Below are 18,651 nucleotides of genomic sequence, written 5' to 3' on the forward strand. Positions count from 1 at the left end.
CCTTTATCCAATCCATGGTATTTATGTTGACACCATGAAAATTTATAAAATATTTTCCCATTTGTGGATATTTTGAGAATTTCAACACCTAAACTTCATTTAATCGTAGATAGGATTATGGCATGTGATTATGAAATATTAAGAAGAAAAAGAATTTCTTTGGGTTTACTTATTATTCTCCTGTAAGACTTTTTTTTTCTCTCCAGAAATCCAAAAACAGAACTTAGTCTTTCTTCATGAGGTCCCCATTACACATCTGGTACTTGTTCTTTACCAAGGAACATCCATTAAGAGTAATAAGAATGGGACTAAATGTCCTTTCTAAAAAGATTCTGGAGACAATATCACTGCTTCCTCAGGTTTATATTTCTAAAGCAATAACATGCCACTTAAAGCAAAATATAGGGAAAAATTTCCAATTTGTTGGCTTCTTAAAATTAAAGAGATATAAAGACAGTCATTAAAACAGAGTCAGGTTCATCACATATATAGCTACAGCTTAAACTTCTAACAAAAACAATTTCTATCATGTTGGATAAGCTAATGTTAATCTCATAAATGTTCTTGATTTAAGTCTAAATAAAAATAAAAGGCTTCTAGAAAAAAAATCCACCCAGAATTAATAGCTCTCCTAAAACATTTTTAATTTTTTCCGACTAGTCACTTCCAAGAAAAACTATTCAGGATTTCCAAGTAATGAAGAATCAAACTAGGTAAGTTCTTCTCACAGAACTTCAGAAAGACTACCAAAGGGAATAAAAAATGCTCTTAAATTTCAAAGACACAAGTTTTTCTCCACCAACTCTAGCACATTTCATGACCTTGTAACTGAAGTCATGCTAGGAGATGGTCCATTAGAATGAGGGATCACAATTGCTTTGCAGTGTCTCTGCTTTTTTTTTTTTCTTTTAATATGACAAAGTTAGGCTATATGTCAATAAGAAAGACTAGAATTTTAGCATGACTATTTTTCCATATCTAGACTCTGCTACCTTGACAAGAACAAAGGATCAAGCAGTAAGTGATTTTCCTTCTCATTTATATTCTTTAAAGGATTAAAGACATTGTTTTACAAGAAGAAAGAATGCTCCTCTTTGACTCTCTCATAAGCTCAAATGTTGGGAATAAGAAAGCAATCAGAAATGCTCATCTAAATAGATAATGGAATTCCCTATCTCAAAAACTGTCTTTCACCCTCCTTCACCCACACCTGCAATTGATGTCATTGCCATAACTAACAGAGTATCAGGTAAAGATGAAGCCAGAGGCTTTCCTTCACAACCAGAGAATCAGCACAGTTTCCAGTCCAGTTTCTAGTCTAGCTCCAATTGCCTGGGGTAAAGGCAAAGAGGTAGACAACTGTAGGGTTCAGTGGAGTCACCCCAGATACTACTAAGTCCCTTCTTTCTCTGTTATCTAATGACCTGTTTTCCATTCACTTCCATTAAGTCAAATTTATAGGCTGTCCTTTGACCTTCCAGGGAATTAAAACCATCTCGAATGTAGCCAAAGGATTAAATCCCCCTACTTGTACACATTTCTGGAGTCATATACTTCTCTTTGTTGATACTTCTTGCATGGAAATATTCCCCAAATCACCCCTTAGTCCTTTTGGTCCTGCAGACTCACTGCTCTCCTGCATCTCAGTTGGGACAAGTTGGAAATCTGGCAGTTACTAGCAGAAATTCACAGGGCAGGAAGGAATAAAAGGGTGGCCACATTTCCTGAATGGTTGATTCCGATTTCTCTTCAAGGGAGCTTGAACTGAATTTACATTGATTTATTTAGTTAGATATTCTTATGCAAGTCTCTTGAACTGACAAAGTTGTCATAGGAACATCTGTGACTCAATCTTTTTTGAAACATGAGAGGGCCAAATGAATCCACCCCATGGGAGATACTAAGTGGTATTATGCTATTATAAATTAATAAGAAAGGGTCCCAGGAACTGATAAATGCACACATGGTAGCCAAATTCCAAGATTCAATCTAAGATCATAGAATCTGGATTGAAAACATTTTGCATGGGCTTCAGAGGATATTGTTTCTACGTTCTTATTTCTGTCCCAATTATTAAACTTGTCCCCAGTAGATTCTTCAAAGTGTCATCTAAATTTTGTCAGGAACAAAGGCCGCAGTGATAAGAGTCAAGACCAAATGCTCAGTACCTAAATGCCCACGTACTGACAAAATTTTTTTTCCCAAAGTAGTACTCTTTTTCAAAATAATAGGCTTTATTTTTTATAGTAGTCTTAGACTCTCAGCAAAACTGAAGGCATGGCGAGTGCTCCTATCCCCCCATCCTCACAAAAGCATGGTCTGCCCCACTATCTTATCCCCACCAAAGTGGTGCACTTGTTAAAACCAATGAACCTGCACTGACATAGTCATCACCCAAAGTCCATAGTTTACTTTAGGGTCTACTCATGATGTGTGTATTTTATTGGGTTTGATAAATATAAATACCATTGTAGTATCACATAGAATAGTTTCAGTGCCCTAACTAGTTTGGTTAAATTTACATTGATTTATTTAGTTAGATATTCTTACGCAAGTTTCTTGTTCCTATGTGTTAAACCCTCTACTAGACCCTGAGAATCTTCAAAACAATATTAAAAAAAAATCTTATAGCCTTTCCTTTAGTTTTTCTCTCTCTTCTTGTATCTTACTAAATAAAAACAAAAAGAAGAAACCAGGTGGCAATTTCAACATACTAGTTGGAAATATTCTTAGCTAGATCATCCAGAAACTGAGATAATGTGTGTTTGTTGTTTTAGGTTGCTAAGTTTTATAGTAATTTGTTACACAGCAATGCATAACTAACACATATATTAATATCAAGAGTGGGACGTTGCCAAAATACAAACCCAAATTTGGCAATGGCTTTGGAACTAGACAGTGGACTTTGAAAAAAGTGTTAGTGATAGCCGGAGCGCCTTGAAGAAACTGCCAATAGAAGCCTTGTGGTCATTCATAAAGTTTCAGATGATGGCTGGCAAGCAAAGAAGGTGAATGTTATTGAAAACTAGAAGAAGGATCTTTATTATATTATGGCTGAAAGTTTAGTAACACAGTAGCCGAGAGTTATATGTAAAGTAAAAAATGTACCCAATAAGCCAGGTGATTGATGAAGATGTATATTGTATATGCATGTATTTCTTTAAGTAAATAGAGATGATAGAGTAATTGTTGTTGTTCCTTGGTGGAAGGAATCTGTAAGTCTAGGAGGAAGATAAAAGAACAGCTTCTGTGGTATATTTTCTTTTTCTTCAAAATACTTATTTGGCTCACAGTGAGGTGTTCCTCTCTGAGGAACTGTTGCTTCTCCATCTGATTAAACTCTAACATGGATATGTGACTTGCTTTAGCCAATGAACTAGGAGTTCATTGAACTAGAGGCATGAATCACTTCCAGGCAGATGTTTTGAGAGCTAGTATAAGCTTTGCCACTTTTATTTTCCCAATGCTAAAACATCTCAGATAGTTACTCCATCAATCTGGGCCTTGCAATAAAGAGATCCAAAGTCAACCAACGGTGGATGTATATTGTGAGCAAGAAATAAACCTTTGTGGTTATAAGCCACTGTTGTTTGTTATTGCCTTATAAATTGGCTTTGCTTGACTGATACAACATCAGACAAGAGCTAAAGTTGAAAAATAGGAAGACTCTGATCCATGGACCAGGGCACTACAAATAGATGGTATGGCAAACACAGGGGCATGGTGGTATAAGAGGTCATGAGAGGATTGTGAATATCTAAAATGTAATGTGGAAATTGGTTAGGGAAGGGGGGTGAGTAGAAAGGAGATTAGACCGACAGACTCATTTATTCCATCTTAAGAAAATCTGCCCATCTGTCATGCTAGAGAGTCATTGAATTATGAGGGGAGGAGCAATATGCCCAAATTTACCTTAAAATTTTAACAAGGACAGTGTTACAGAAGACAAAGTTATGTTGTGGGACACAGGGAAGGAGGCCATTATTATAAAGAAGATTTGTTGCACATGTAAGCAAAGAAATGGAGAGCAGTGAAGAGATAGAAGTGATATCAAGGAAAAAGCAAGAGAATTTAGTGGTTAGGCTGCAGTATCAGTGACATCATTATAGGAGTGTGAAGTACAATACATACTGGCTTGTGTTAGACTGCTAGTCAGAAGCAGTCACTCCACTCTTCCCCACTCTCCATGGGAGCAGTGTATTTCTCCACCAGTCAGCATGTAACTTACAATAATGGGGGTGCAAACTCTAAACCTAGGCTCCAGAGGCTTCCTTTATTGCTTCTCATCCTCTTTGAGACTTTCCATCTCCCTTCCTGAGGACATTCCCCATCCATCCTAACTAGTCCCAGGAGATAAGAACACATGAACCAAACCTGATCTGAATCTATGGCTGGAGCCCTAGTTCAGCTGATCCCAGCCAAGACCAGCAGAGTCCTCCCACCCCACTTAGCTGCCATGCGGACACATAAGTGAGACAGAAATGCTTCCAGATACGTGCCACTGAGTTCTTGTCTAAGGAAAGTTGATTGATACACCACCAGACTCAGATCTCAAAAAATCTGAAATATCAGTAAGCTGCTATCCCAACTCTACATTCGTTTAAAAAATAGTTGACCACAAGGTTCCAGCCAAAATTCACCATCTTTTCTTTAAATAATAAAAGATCGATGGAAGAGATTTCTTAAATATTTGGTTTGGCCTGTTTTAATTTAGGGCTTATGTTTAATCATTTATCCTTGTGTAACTGTGAAGCGAGACATGGAGTTGTCATTGTTCAAACTTCCCATCAAATAGGAGAATATGAATTTCTTCATTATTGACTGGGCAAGTTGACTAGTTCTTATTAGAAGCAGCAGCAAAAACCTATGTAAAAAGTAAATATATAAAAGTTAGTTTCACATAGTCTTTAAGAAACTGGCTTAAGTTAATCAATTATGTTTCTGGGTCAAGGTCCTAGTCCAAACTCCACTCAGCTAAGGCTTTTTAAATTTTCAACTTTTTCATCCTCTTTAAAATGCTATTTATTGCTGGCTCTCTTCTTAGTTTGAAATAATGCATGTAGTGTTTTTATTAGGGCAAATAGTAGTAAATAAAAGCATGATAAAGTACAGAGAGTTTATTTGCAAACTTTCAGAAGTAGTTTACTTGAAAACCCAACATATGCGGATTATAGCCCAGATAATGAGGGCACCTAATAAACTGTAATAAAAATCATTGAAATGTTTGCCAAGATATATTCTCTTGTTTGAATTAAACCATATTTCAGGAAACTGTAATTCTCTCTCTTTTATCAAATGACCACAAACTAGATATATTAGCCTTGATTTGTTTCCGAAATATTTTTTTCGGGTTTTATCACTTTGACATCTACCAATTGGGAGGAAAACAAGGTGAACCACTGTAGCGTATATCTGAAGCCTAAGGGAATGAGACTCTCAAAGATTGCTAGAGAATGTCCATTGATTGGAATGAGCAAAATCTTTTTCAAATTGGTTAACACAGGCTGGTGAGATTTGTCCACAAGGAGTGAGGAAGCCTCCATTTGCTGCAAGCTTTTATTCAGGAGTTGTCCTTAGACTCTGTGGGCTGGCATCACCAATATATTGGCCCCCTACTGCTCGCTTTCTTGGAGTCTATTTTTAATCCTGGAAGCAATATAACATCACTTAAGGAAGATTATAAATCAAGTAAAAAAGATCTTATCATCTTAACCTCACTCCTGTTTTCATTTCTGTGTGTCCTTTCCAGGATTTTAATAGAGCCTTTTGAGTAATTACGAAGTGCCCGGAACACTTGGTTTGCATTAGCTCATGTAAGTCCCATGACAAAGCAAGTACTTTCCTCTTTTTAGAGGGAAGAGCTGAAGATTTTGAATAACCTCCTCAAGGTTATCAAAGTACAAGTCACAGAGGCATGACTAGAAAACTAGTTGTTTAATTTCCTAGCCCTACCCTTAAGAAGTAACTTATATAGTTGTAAACGTAGTGTGAATACGATTTTGTGTCCTGCATTTTATACTTCATGTTGAATTCAAATTCTCCTTTCCCATGAGAAAACAGCCTGTTACCATTGTTCCCATAGCAAGGTTTCTCTTAAAATAGATATACTACAACCTCCTTCACCATTTTCCTATCATAGGACATTGGATTACAACCAAATTACCATTTTGGAATTTTATAGTTTTATAATTAACACTATAATGGCTATCTTAATGCAAAAAGCTTTTAATACCTTGGGGTTTATTTCTGCTATACTTTACAATGCTTGGAAAATCTTGAAAAATTTTTTTATATGTGTAAGGCCTAAGTGGGACTTCTTCCATTGTTTCAATTTTGGCTGGGCTATCAAAACTGAAAAGTTGTGTGACGAGTATTCCTACCCTTTAGAGAGCAACGACTTTCTGTAGAGAGAGATGATCACTTATACATGACCTACAAAGGAGGTTGCCAAAAGCAAGTCAGCTTTTCCTAACCTACCACTACCTACCTTCTACTATAGAACGCAAGTTAAGAATGCATTAGGCAGATTGATAATGTTTTAGAACAGTTGTCAGTAAGTCTGGCATTTCTTCTTTCCTCCTCTATGTTTTCTTTCTTTCTTTCTTTCTTTCTTTCTTTCTTTCTTTCTTTCTTTCAGAGAGAGAGCATGCTCAAGCATGAGGCAGGGCAGGCAGGGCAGAGGGACAGGGAGAGAGAATTCACATTGGGCATGGAGCCTAACGTGAGGCTCAGTCTCACAACCCCGAGATCATGACCTGAGCTGAAATCAAGAGTCAGATGCTTACTGACTGAGCCACCCAGGTGCCCCCTCTCTATGCTTTCTTAACCAACCTCAGGCCAAGTGAAGAAATTTGAGGAATTTGAAATGTGAGGAATTTGAAAAACAAAGAGGTTGGCTCCTATCTGAAAATTCTAAATGCAAGAAGTGTCACACATAGCCAGCTAGTTGGGGCCTTACTCAAGTCAGTACATCAAGGTTAGTTTTCATTGGGTTATTTGAAGAACTCACAAGATACCACTAGGCAGGAAAACCACCATTTAGGTATCTGCCTCCACCATACAGCACTGGCCCCAGATCACAATTTCAGCAATTGATAAATAACTTCAAAGCCCCGATTTCTCCTCTCTGATTCCAAATCACAGAAGGGACCAAGAAACTACATAGTGATAGGCACCTGGGTGGCTCAGTCAGTTAAGCATCTGCCTTCAGCTCAGGTCATGATCTCAGGGTCCTGGGATTGAGCTCTGTGTCAGTCTCCCTGCTCAGCAGAGACCTTGCTTCTCCCTCTCCCTCTGCTACTCCCCCTGCTTGTGCTCTCATTCTCCCTCTTAAATAAATAAATAAATAAAATCTTTTTTTAAAAATAAAGAAACTAGAGTACGAAAAAAAATGAATGGAAGAATAAGGTGGAAAATAATGGAATATCCACCTTCTCTATTAGGTTTTCAAGCCTCAAATTATGAGTCCAGGAGAGAAGCTTAAAATAGGATTATATAGAGGCACCTGGGTGTCTCAGTCAGTATCTGACTTTCCATTTTGGCTCAGGTCATGATCTCAAGGTCATAGGATCAAGCCCTATGTTGTGCTCTGCACTCACGGGGAGTCTGCCTGAGATTCTCTCTCCTTCTCCTTCTGCCCCCCCTTCACTTCTACTCCCCCCTCTCTCAAATAAATAAATCATTAAAATATTATATTTAAAAATTCTCTCTCCCTCTGCCCCTCCCCCCACCACATTCATGCTGTCGTGCTCTCTCCCTCCATCTCACACTTTAAGAGCCTGTGTGATGTATACCGAAAAATGTGTGATGAAGACCGACACCTCTTTGCTTACAATTTCAGAGAAGAACTCAAGCAAAATAAAAGCAAAAATCAGGAAAAGGAAGATGACAAGGAGAGAAATGGACTATAAGCAGCATATCAAATGTAGATTTCCACAACGTTGAGATGCTCAGATCTGTCCTTTGTCTTCTACAGAAGGACAATAAAAATAATAAAAATATGATTACCAGATGTGACTTATTTTCCTTTTACTGTACAGCTTGGTAGAGAAAATAAATATAATCAAATAAGAAAATAAATAAATAAGATTATATAGTGAAGGATTTTGTGTTTTGTTTTGTTTCTTAAGCTCAACTTGGACTTTTGAACACCTTAGAATGAATTTATAAGAAGTTCCTGTCCAGGGATAAGGAAGGAAAGTTCAGCACAGAATGTAAACAGCCTATTAAGGAAGAAAAATACAATTATTTCATAATTTCACACCTCTAAACCCAGTTCATTCAATCAACAAGCACATAAAATTTTAAGCTGTGTTCCAAAACATTTTTATGAATTTACATTATCAGCATTGAAGGAAAATCAGTACCATAATGCTCTTGCTAGCTTTAACAATTTTCATTTGATGTTTATTATAATTTAATATGTGCAATGCGACCTCAATTAAGTGATTTTTATTAGCATAGTTAACTATTTTTCATTTGTATTTCTATCATTTGTATTTGTTCACTTACAAATTAGCTGTCACATTGACCAGCATATCTAACATATATAATTAGTTAATTATTTTCTTATAAATTTGCATGCAACATTAAGAGAAGAGCCCAACTCCTTTCTCTGTTTGATTCAACTGTTGTGGTCATCTGTAATTTGTCTCTCAGTGTAAAATAATTTTTTTACATATGAAATTTTAAATATGTATTGAAGCTCCAGTTGTTGACTTTTTCCTTTTAATTTCTCCCCTTTGGAAATTTGGGGGGGGGGAATATTTTTTTTCTTTATTCTTTTGTCATGAGATCTCTAATGTTTAAATATTTGACTATTTCTCCCATCTGGAGCTCATTTGTATAAGGCTCAGAATCTGATAAGCATGAGTTGAGTCTAATAAGTTGGCTGGGAAAAAACTGTTGTTTGTATGGATATATCACTTTCAGCCGTATTCATATTCTAGTTTAAAGCACAATTGTTCTCACTCTCTAGTAAAAACTGAAGAGACTTTCATAATAAATTTTCCTTACAAGAAGAGTCCAGAATTTCCCTTTTATAAATACCAAGCTGCCTGAGTTCAATTCTTTTTTTTCCTGCCTCTGTGTCCCCCAACTTCCCCCTCCCAGAATTTACACACCATCCATTGTCAGGGATGCAAACTGCTCTACACTTTGTTAATATCCAAGAAAGGCCATCACCTCTGAATCATTTTTTCCCCAAACATAAATCCTTGGGCCAACAAAGAAAAGTGGTATTTTTCCATCTCCATAATTCCTGTTATTTTAAGTCTATCCTTTAACCAAAGTGGCTTTGTGTTTCTTTTTCCTTGATAACTCACAGGTTCAAATGTAAAATTTATTATTACAAGGAACAATTATGAGGTTCAAAGCATAGTGTGTGCATTCCATGCTTCTAGCTTCTGGTACTGATATACAGAATGAAATGCTTGTGGTTGTCTACTCGCATGAAGTGGATGGGTTCCAACCACCGGTGGTGAAGGGCTTAATGAATATCTGCCTTCGTCAGACCCAACAGGGACCTAGCATCATGGGAGGTTGCCCAAGTGCCATATTGCAGGCATCTCAAAAACAAACTTTGGACCATTCACTTATTCATTCCAGTTCCTCTTCAACGTCAACAGTGGCAACCACCAAAAGGTTTTGCTAATTTTCTTAGTTTGAACATTACTCTAGATTTTGAGATTTCAGAATCTCTCTTCAAAACAATGAACTAGAAAAACCACAGACTTTTTTTTAACACCTTTGTTTTTTATTTCTTCGGTGAGGCATGTTTACCATTTTGATAACCTACTACTCAGAGTCTTCCTTATTTAATAAGATAGGACATTTATATGGCAAAGCAAGAAACCCAAACAAGATATTCTTAATAATTCCTGGCTGTTTCCTCACTGTCCCTGTTTACTTTTTTATAAGATCAGGACATAACAGTTCCTTTTTCTGTGACCCTATAGCACATTTATAATCTTATTATAGAAAAAAAATAGTATTTTAAGTACACGTGTATGTGCTTGTCTCATCCAGAATACTGGAGAGCTTTTTGAGGACAAGAATTTATTCTTTGATCTCCATTTGCCTGGCACCTAACACAATGTCTGGTATTTGCTGAGTGCTCAATAATTTACTTGTATAAATGATTAACTTCTTATCTAGGATACTTTAAAAACCTCAAGATTTTTAAATTATTTGCACATCAATGTCATGCTCTCAACAGTGCTTTTGCTGCTAAATGTTCAATAACTGTCAATAATAGTTAAAGCCCTAAGCAATGCTACTGAACATAGTTCAGCTGACTTTTGGTGTACTCATGGACTCAAATCTGTGTTCTTGGTGTGATAAAGACTGTATATATGCACCAAAATCCATTACCTTTCCCCATTGGAAACACACAACAAGAATATATTATTTCCTATCATCCTTTGCAGTCAGATGTGGCCATATGACTTAATTCTGGCCAATAGAATGTGGGCAAAAGTTATAGTAACCATTTTCCAGCTCAATTCATAATAAAATCCCACAAATGATCCTTGCTCTCTTTTCCCATGTATTCCTGAAATGACAAGGATCTAAGAATCTATAATAAGGTAGAATTATAATGGAAGGAACTTGAGGCCTTAAGTGACCACATGTCAAGCTGCCTGACCACAATTAGCCACTACACAGGGCCATGATATGAGCTAGAAATAAATCATCATAGTGCTAACATTCTGAGATTACAAGGTTTGTTAGTTACAGTATCTAATATTACCTGAACTAATTTTTAAATCAGTCTTTTGAAGTGGGGTGCTCACATGGCATACACCTGAAATTCATGGCATTGGCTTACTGGTCAGTCAGCAAAAAAGAAACCAATAGGTGAAGGTGGAAAAGTGGAGGTCCAGTTTATAGTATTCCATGGTATTCCATTTGTTTCCATTATCAAAACAAATGGTAGAACTACAGTAACTAGAAAGGCAGACTAGATTTCATGTAACTATTAAGCCTGTAGTTCTTATACAAAAGATTGATAAGAATGAGAATTAACAGTGTCCATTTCCTACTACTGGCTACTCTTAGCAATTTAAAACAAGAAATCATTGAGAACAGATAAAAACTAGCTTCTTTTGAAACAGAAATCAAGGTGGATAAAGTATGCAGATATCAGAAACTTTTAGGCTGAAAAATATGCTTCTATACGCCAGGTAATAGAGACAAATTGAAGAAGGCTCTGAATGACAAAAGTACAGCAAGATTCTTGGGAAACACATAGATACAACCATAGATGAAGATCAGATCAAGGGTATGACCTTCAAACATATTCTTTCCCATGGCTTGGAGGAGGCTGAAACTGACTTGGAACAAGGTGGAAGAGGAAACAAATGAAATCAGACTAAAGGAAATAGCTATGAAGAAACTTCAAATGTGGTTACTATCAGTTGGAATGGTCTGGAAATAAAAGGTTAAAGGACACAATAATTTTGCATAAAATAGTATCACAAAGGATACTGTGATTCTGGACTAAAAAGACTGACTTCTTGATCTTTAAGATTAGTGCTGGGCCCCCTGACTTTCACCGGGCCAAGTACAGTCTCCAATACCTACTTCATTCAGGCCATGAGGGATAGTGGATGACAAAAGAGCTCCCAAAGGCCTGAGGCAGGAGCCATCAAGAACAATAGAGAAGTGAGGTTCTAGAGAGCATGATTCAGGACTAAATGAATTTTCCCTACCCAATGAGTAGGCCCTTCATAATCTGTATCTAGAAGTATGTAAAAATTGCTGTGGACTGGTAATAGTTACACATTTCTCATTGTTTTTGGTTTGTGTGTGTGTGTTTTTCCCAAACAAGAGTTTCAAATATGGTGTGTGTGTGTGTGTGTGTGTGTGTGTGTGTATAATCACTGCTGGATATTGAGTGTGTGAGTAAGATAGTTCATAAGTTCAAGGAACCTCCTTCAGTTCCGATTCAGAGGTCTGAACATCATGGAAGGATTTGGACTTTGAGCTTGATGCAATGAGTACCTTGGATCTTCTTCCTTCAGAAAAGGCAAATGTCTTCCACAGTGTAGTGGGAAGGTGAAATGAATGTTTGGTGACTACAGTTAGATGGGCAGAGTTTGGCTAGCTTGTCATCAAATACATTTCCTTTCTTTCTCAGTCACATAGATAAGAACAATAGAAGTTGAAAAATGTAGCCTCAGTATAGACACATAATGGAGGGTTGCCAAAGGACTATGGGTGGAAATAATGTTCACCATTTCCAGGCCTGACTCATAAAATGGCACACACAAGAGCCTCTCACTCTTTCCCCACTTGTTAACTGAATGGAGAAGACCATGAAACCCTATGAGAGGGCAGACCTAGAAAATGGAAGAAGCCTGGGTCCCTGACTAGTCACTTGGAAACATGTTCCAACAGGGATGATTCCCTGCAAATACATCTACTTCCTAATCCCTGGAACTGTTGAATCTGTTAGAATACATGACAGAGGCAAATTAAGGTTGCAGATGGAATTTGGGTCACTTGTCAGCTGATCTTAAACAGGGAGATGATCCTGGATTACATAGGTGGGCCCAATATAATCACAAGAGTCCTTGTATGTGGAAGAGAGGGGAGAAGAAGCAGTCAGAATGATGCCATGTTAGAACATGACTCCCAGTTACTGGTTTTGAAAATGGATGGAAGAAGGGATACAAACCAAGGGATAGGGGTGGCCTCTAGAATCTGGGAAAAATCAAAGAAATGGATTCTTCCCTAGAGCTTCTAGAAGGGATCACAGCCCTGACAAAATCTTGATGTTAGCCCAGTGAAACCCACTTTAGACTGCTAACCTACAGACTTATAAACTAATCCCTTTGTATGATTTAAGGCACTAAGTTGGTGGTAATTTGCTACAGCACCAATAGTAAACTCATGCACAGTCACTAACATTACATTATTAAGTTTGAATTAAAGGACATTGAAAAAAATTCCTCACACATCTCTTTCCATCACCCTACCCAAACCTATTCTCAGATTGTTCATGCATACTAAGTCCTAGAGCCTAAACAGCTTTTATTTGTGGATACCTCCCAGAAAGATTTGAACTTTAGAGGTGAACAAAGTATTATAGTTAATGGATAAATCTCTACCAGATGAATTTTAGTGGGATCTAGAAAGAGATCTCTAGAAAGAGAATTATTATTCTGGCCCACAGAATGACAACATGGAGCATTTCTAGGTCACTTTCCAACGTTTCTTTTCCTGATTTCAGATGACCGTTAGTTAAAGAGCAAGAAAGCTGCTAAAATGGAGAATTGAGCTCTAAGCTACACCAGAGACTAGTTATCAGACTCAAAAAAATTGTTTCACCAGTCTAGCTTGGGTTTTTTTCTCCAAAATGAAAGGAATCAGCGAGGCAAAACTTCAGATCCCTCTTTGTTCTAAGCTGCTATGTATCAAATGAGCCTTTATTTCTCTAATAGCTCTCATGCAAATTAGCCCATTAGTCAATATAAATTTTTACATGTTTGAATCTTTCCCATTGTAGTGGTTCCTATGACTAATAGGCAACGAACAAGAAAAGTGCAAACAGTGGTTATGTCAGAATAACCACTTGGGAATTATAACACTTTCTCTACTTAATTGTGAAGTGGTTTGGAGAAGTGGGGGAACTTTCTTTTTTGACTCGGGGAGAAACTGTCCAGGGGATCTTTAGTACTTAAAGTTTCATCAGCAGACATCAGATGCAGTTGAAATCCCACATACGTGGAACAACAGTCAGGAAGGATGGAGAAAGGGTCAGAGTTCTAAAAAGGAAGAGGAGCACAAAATCTCCATCACCAGAGAGAGAGGAGAATAGTCTCTCTGCTTAGTTGACGGTCATAAAATTCTGAATAGGAATTCTGTCTCACAGCTGTTAAAGGAGCCTAGGAATACAACAGTGGCCAATGATTGAGAAGCAGCTGTTCATTCTCCACGTTGATTATACAGGAGGAATTGGCTTGGCAGTAAAGCAAACGGGCTTTAATTCAAAGAAAAATTGCCAAAGAAACAAACAAAAAAAAAACCACAAAAAAACAAAGATAAATTCCAAAGTGTGTATGTGTTGGGGGGGGGGGATCAAGTAGATAACAGAATAGGAAACTATAATAAATCACAAAATCTACCTTTCTGAAATTTGAAAAGTGATTAAAATTTTCTCTGCCTGGTATGCTATCTGATGGCAGAAAGATGTCCCAGTCAATCTCTAACAGTCTTGTGGGGAGCACTCTGATGCCAATCTTGTTTCTTTTATGTTTCTCCCCCAGATGTGCACACGTATGTATTGTGCACACAACAGACATGTTCTTCTTCACACTTCCCTTTGCAGTATTTCCCACTCTGCTGTAGGCCCACATGAACAGAAAGTTAGAGGGAAGTCAGCGTGGTCCTGAATGCTCTGGCCCAATGGAGGAGGTCTCCATAAAGGACAAAGACAAAATCTGCAACTTTCGGATCACCTTCACAAAGGCTTCCCTTTCGTCATAATTCCTGGTTAGAACTCACAGACCAAGAAGAGGATTAGCTAGTGCTTTAGCACTCTGCAGTATATCCAAGCCCCAGACAACTAGATGTGAGAGGTTTTCCACCGAGGGCCACGAGCATGGGGATACACGTAGATCTGTCGATCTGGCCGTGTTTTTATGGGAAGTTTGCAGTGACAGCTGATGCTCAGGCTCTGGCCCCCTTCAGCTATTTTGGACCTGCTTGCTTACTTCCTACCAAAGGAAAGTGTTTTAATTCCGTCCAAATTCAAAAACCAAACCCCCAAATTCATGGGTTAAAGGAAACAGCTTTGTAAACAGGCGGGACAGACATGTTAATACATTGATTGGAAACATGCTATTTAAATTCAGACTAGTTAAACAGGATGCCCTTTGTCACTGACCAAATTGTTAAATTGGTGCCTTGGCAGGAGCCTTTTGTACATCTCTGAAGATTCCCTGGATCCAAACCTCTGTGGTATTAAAACAAACAGAGTAAATATTTTCCTTGCAGTTTACATCCCAGATCTAAATATTTCCAAGCACGTCAAACTCACTTTTCTCCACCGCTCCCTGCAGGGTCCGTGTAGACTTCGGCTGCCAAAGAACCCAGTTGAACTCTCCTTGCTTGGGAGGGGCTCCATCCCTGAAGACAGGCGAAGCAGCCAGAAGCAGGGTCTCACAGCTGTGCCGCTCTGCTTGGCAGCGGGAGCCCGCACAGCAGCAGGTGTGCTCTGCTCATCCCCACCAGGGAGGGAGGGACGCTCTGTCCCTGCTGTTTGCTCCCTTCCCTTGAACATCTGCCGCTTCCCTTTTACCTATTCCTGGAGAAGTGCCAAGCACCTGCCCTGGGAACCCTGTGTTTCCTTTCATTAGCTTTTACTGCGAAGTCTCAGCACTTTTGGCTTCACATAAGCCAGTCGCATCTGGGCAGAAGGGGATTCCTCCAGAGAACCCAGCAAAGGGTCCTAGCAGACCCTCTCTCTCCCTCTCCCGGGTCTCGGATTATAGGGTTTTTAGTCCCGAACTCTGTTAAAGCTCTCATAGAAGAAGAAAGCAAAAAAATCACAATTGGGGGTGATGCCATTTCTGTCCGTATTTCTTTAGACTGTGCAGCATCTTGGGGGCTTACTACAAAAGTGTCCTAACGCCACCGCACAAGCAGTGCTCTACTGTTTAAAGACTGGTTCTTTTCTAGTTGCTGACAGCAAATTCTCAAGCTGCCATAACAAATTCAATTTAACTGAACTCCACCAGGAAATAATGAATATAGCTGTGGGCACTGATATCCTTGTCTTTGGACTCAGAAAGGTTGTCCAAAGTAGGGGATATGGATAACTCTCACTTTCATTATTATTATTGTTTTAAACCGGTCAAGTTTTTATTAAATCTGCATAAGTAAAAACCATATCGTGAGGGACCGGGGGGTAGGGCTACTGAAAAGTAGGAGACAGGCCACCGGAGGAGGGGAAGGGGGATGGAGGATGGGGGATGGGCTCCCACCTTTGAAGCACAAACTTCCATCTACTTGGAGATACTTTGTGTGAGTGGGCACTGGGCTGCACCACCCAAAAGTCCTCCTTCATTGAAACTCTGGTTGTTTGTCAGCTGCTGAGGGTTTTGTCAGCTGATGACCATAAGCCATTAGCCCTTCAAGGATTGCCTCGGTTACAAATAGCTTCCTTACCCCAAATCCATTCCTAGGTGGACCATATCCAGTAACTGATTGATGAGGAAATGTATGGGCCTGTCCATATCAAGCCAACTTGAGAGAACTCCAGAGGGTCACCAGAGCTCCAGAGGTCCTATGGGATCCAAAAGACTGTTTTGGGGAGTCCACTCTCCCTCCATCCAGTCTGCCTTCTCTCCTCCCTCTATTGGTATAGATCCCAGGGGTAAAACTTAATAAACATCCTAACCCCTGACTTCCATCGAAATCTGCTTCCCAGGGAGTCCAATTTTGACACATCGGCTCCAACCTGGCCCATGTCGGGGAGTCATTTCTGTGTTTGATGCAAGCATTCAATCAATCAAATATTTGATAAATGGGTACAATGTTGTAAGCAGTAGCCATAAGAAACTCAGAAAATAATAATGTCAACATCTATCTTGGCAAGAGTTGATAGCCAAGTTGGGTAGATAGTACAGATATATAAAAAGATAATCCATAAGATTATATAATAAATGATAATCATCAAAGGAGTATGTGACACCGAGATTTATCACAAGGGAAGATTGGTTTTAAGGACAAGAGAGTGGGTGGTTGTTTGGCGAGCAACGGGGTTAAGGTAACCCTCCATTGCCTTCAGGCTATTCTTCTGTGAAGGTCAATAGCTCAGTGTATGAAGAGTCCTCACCCTACAGATAGATGAGCTTGATTCCAAACAGCCTTTCTGCTTCTTCATACCTCATCATGACAATGTCTAGACAATGTCCAATGGCAACAGGTAAAAAACACACTTCCAGAAACACTGTTGCTGTGGGATTTGCCCTATGCTACCCCACTGTTCGTTATTGCTTAGGTTCCAGGAGTTTCTCAGCCTCCCCCATCCAAGCTCTAGCACTGGCATCCGGAGAAGGTGACCTGCCCTACTTGCTGGGCTAGTCTGTGGGCTCAGTCTTGTAGTTTCAAGTCCCCAAAGCTAGGTTTTGCTCTTGTTCCTATCCATCTCATTTCTGCAGAGATTTCCTCAGTTCACCTTGCTTTCCCTGGCATTCTCATTGCTTCCATGTCTACCTCAAAATTCTCTTCTCCATGTTGCTTTCCTAGGTTCTATCATTGTCCATGATCTCTCAGCTTCTGGCTAACAGTCTTTGTTCTTTGTACAAAATCACAGTCCAAGACACAGTAACTTATTATTAACTATGACCTAAGGCAAGTCATTTAACGTTGCTCATCTTTCGGTAGTTTATTTGTAAAATGAGGATACTAATTTCTACCTCTCATAGATGATAATGATAATGATTAATGAAGTATCTTGGAATCAAGAGTCTCCTGGGAAGAAGTAAAAACAAAACACAAACACAGAATCCTAGCAAAAATCATTGCAACTTATCTAACATTTACTATATGCCAGGTACCACGCAAAGTACTTTATCGTAATACATAACCTTTCAGGAGAAATTCCAAGGAACTGGATGATAAGCGGTGCCAGTTGGTACTCAAAATATGATTTCGCTTTTGCTGCTCTGACTTTCTGCCAGAAATACAGTCTGGAATCACTTCCTGTCCATTTTTACCCAGGATCTTCTTTCCTTTTCCTCCCATCTTCCATTCTTACCCCTGCTGCATCCTAGCTTAAGCCTGAGATGCTTGGAGCCAGGTTAAGGAGAGCTTCATGTGGCAGTGTCATGCCTGTCAGGACAGAGATCTCATCATTCACACTGAGTCAACAAGATCTGCAGTGGTGAGCTGAAGCCAGGCCACTGTCCAAGCTGTGATCAATCACAGGATGATTAATCTGAAGAGGACACACAATATAGGATAGGGTCAGAGATATGGAAGCAAAATGTAGTGCAAAAACAGGAAGGACTGATGAACAAACAATATCTGCAGGGGTGCCTGGGTGGCTCAGTGGTTGAGTATCTGCCTTTAACTCAGGTCATGATCCTGGAGTCCTGGAATTGAGTCCCACATCGGGCTCCCCACAGGGAGCCTGCTTCTCCCTCTATCTATATCTCTGCCCCTCTCCCTATGTCTCATGAATAAATAAATAAATAATTTTTAAAAATCTACATACATACAAAAAGTTAAGTTGGAACTATTTCAAAATAGTGGTGGATAGGGATGCCTGGGTGTCTCAGCATTTGAGCATCTGCCTTTGGCTCAGGGCTTGATCCCTGGGTCAGGGATTGAGTCCCACATCAGGCTCCCTGCGAAGAGCCTGCTTCTCCCTCTGCCTATGTCTCTGCTTCTCTCATGAATGAGTAAATAAACAATCTTAAAAAAATAAAGGTGGATATATGGCTTCCTTAAAATTATTTTTTGAATTGAGCTGTAATTCACATACCATAAAATTCATCATTTCAAAACATACAATTTAGAGGTGTTTAGTATATTGACAAAGTTGTGCCACCATCTGCACAATATAATGCCAGAACATTCTCATCACCACAAAAGGAAACCCCATACCCATTAGCAATCACTCCCTGTTCCCCTCACCCC

General features: G+C 38.9%; 2 long non-coding RNA genes across 12 annotated transcripts in view; one reads left to right on the plus strand and one right to left on the minus strand.

The window, feature by feature from the left end:
* Positions 1 to 18,651, minus strand: part of LOC106559255 — a 123,198-nt gene that overhangs the window by 66,056 nt on the left and 38,491 nt on the right. For 10 of the 11 annotated variants that reach the window (XR_005364259.1, XR_005364260.1, XR_005364258.1 and 7 more), the window contains exons 4-5: positions 17,768 to 17,947; positions 4,641 to 4,864 (exon numbers count right to left, since the gene is read on the minus strand). This is a non-coding gene — a long non-coding RNA (uncharacterized LOC106559255). The remainder of the gene's footprint in view (positions 1 to 4,640; positions 4,865 to 17,767; positions 17,948 to 18,651) is intronic. The other variant, XR_005364256.1, reaches the window with a different exon arrangement.
* On the plus strand, positions 676 to 8,597 carry LOC119873259. The gene is made up of 3 exons (XR_005364266.1): positions 676 to 713; positions 5,750 to 5,813; positions 7,841 to 8,597. It is a non-coding gene; the product is annotated as an uncharacterized LOC119873259 (long non-coding RNA).

This window comes from Canis lupus, chromosome 9 (genome assembly GCF_011100685.1).
Source record: "Canis lupus familiaris isolate Mischka breed German Shepherd chromosome 9, alternate assembly UU_Cfam_GSD_1.0, whole genome shotgun sequence".
In the NCBI taxonomy this organism is placed as follows: domain Eukaryota; kingdom Metazoa; phylum Chordata; class Mammalia; order Carnivora; family Canidae; genus Canis; species Canis lupus.